A 2,123-nucleotide genomic window follows, 5' to 3' on the forward strand; every position below is an offset into this window, starting at 1 on the left:
TGCTGCTTGGGCTATGAAAGTCCGATTGGGGCATACTTGGTGTTGTTGCGAAGGGCCTGATCAGACAGTTAAAATGAGACCACCAGTATCTCCGTAACCAGTTGCTAAGTGCCAAAACCCAACCCTAAATGGCCGATTCAGGCTTCTGAGGCCTTCTGTTAAGGCATAAGCTGGAACCTTGGGGCACCTGCAGTACTGTGAAAGGGGGATAAAAAAAAAACTTTAAAAAGTTCTGTTTTTCACCAAAGGTCAAAATCTCCCTTTTTCTGGGGATGGCCAATCGGCCTGAGGGGCTCCAGATAGACTAGAAGAATGCCAATAGAGTTGAAGGTTAGGAAAAATATTCCTCACAAATGTAGGTAGTTGACCTTGTTTTGCCCATTTTTCATCACATTTTATAAATATCAGATGTTGGTGACAAATATCTGGGATATATGTTTTTTGCAACCACAAACTATTTTTTTTTAAAACTCATTACAATATTGTCTTGTGGGGATATAAATTAAATTATAAATGTTGTCATTTTTTAATCAAGTTTTAATGATTATCTCCAACCCAAGATAAATAATTTTGTGAGAATAAAATTAAAATATCTTCTAAGTTGATTATTTCAATAACACAAATTGAAAATAAACATGTAAAAAAACTTACATATGTGCAAAGGACCCTCTGAATATAACAGTATTTTTTTTAATCAATAATTGTCTTTACAAAAATGTTGTTTATTTTCAACAGAAATTGTTTCTTTTTGTTGTGGGAAATATTTTTCCAAAAGTTTCAAGTCATAATTACCAGGAAGTCAATTAAATATTTTTTAATACTGACACTAGATGCCAAGCTTTTAAAATACTACTATAAATAGACCACTGCCTTTAAAATGTGTAATTATGATTATTATTTATTATTAATAATCATTATTTTATTATTAATATTATTCATTTATTTATTTATTTATTTTAAAAAGAAATCCATTTGCAAAAAAATCTGTTAACTCCATATAGATCTAATCTCAACAAGTAAAACAAGTAAAACATTAGATAAAAAGCATCCTCTCTTCTTAATATAGAATGGACTTGGCTTTGAATCCTTTTCTGAGTGGCATCCTAAGTATGGTGTCACATGATCAGAACTGCCCAATCAGAAAATTCCCCACACAAGCCAATCAGAAAATTCCCAACACAAGCCAATCAGAAAATCCCACTTATTTCGTTGCAGTGCAAGAGAGTTTCCATTAGAGGGTGATCTAGAGCAGAGTCATTCACACACTTTTCAGTGACTCCTATCTCACTGGGGTCCACCTGTAAAAAATTTACAGGGTAATTTTTAGGGTCAAAGGAGCCTATTGCATGATTATTTTTGTGTGGACCAGCAAAATGTCCACACAACTGAGAATCTCCACACAATGTTGGTCTTCCGTCAGGGATTGAGCCACACAAGTATAGAGAGACAAGTGCACCACACACACACACACACACACACACACACACACACACACACACACACACACCCTAACCTCTGGGTGTCAGCTAGCACCAGGATGACGTCCCCTGTTCAAATTGCAGCTGGCCCTTCATCAGATTGCTTTCATGCTCTCTTTCGCCACACTGGATAAAGTGAGAAAGTGCAGTTTCGTGATGTTTTATTTGTAGGGCAGAGAGATTTTTAATTCCAACCCAACAAACACTATAAGCTGTTGCTGTCCTGGGGTATCGTATGCAGTTTTCTGCAAAACACTTTGCGAAGCATTATTCTCTGTTTTTTTTTCAAGCAGAGTCTGGTTTAGGACTCAGACAATGCTAAGTTTGTGAAAACAGTGAAAACTCAACCAAAAATAAGTTTTTTTAATTAATAACTCACTGCCACTGGAAAGCAGTAATGTGTACCTTGTAGAGAAAGCCTGGTGGATTCTGGGAACTCGAGTCATCCCCTTTTCCCGTTGTTTTTCGTCTCGTCCTGCTCTTTGGCTGGTAGCAGAGGCTGCTGGTCTGTGGAGTGAAAGGACTGGCGGGGGGGCGGAACTGGTGGGGCTTCAGTTTTGGCCTCCTCTGATGGCGGACTCTCACGCTCCCTTGTTAAGACTCTGCATATCGTCGCCATCTGCAAATGAGGGGGGCCGGATAGTT

This window comes from Fundulus heteroclitus, chromosome 20 (assembly GCF_011125445.2).
Source record: "Fundulus heteroclitus isolate FHET01 chromosome 20, MU-UCD_Fhet_4.1, whole genome shotgun sequence".
NCBI lineage: Eukaryota > Metazoa > Chordata > Actinopteri > Cyprinodontiformes > Fundulidae > Fundulus > Fundulus heteroclitus.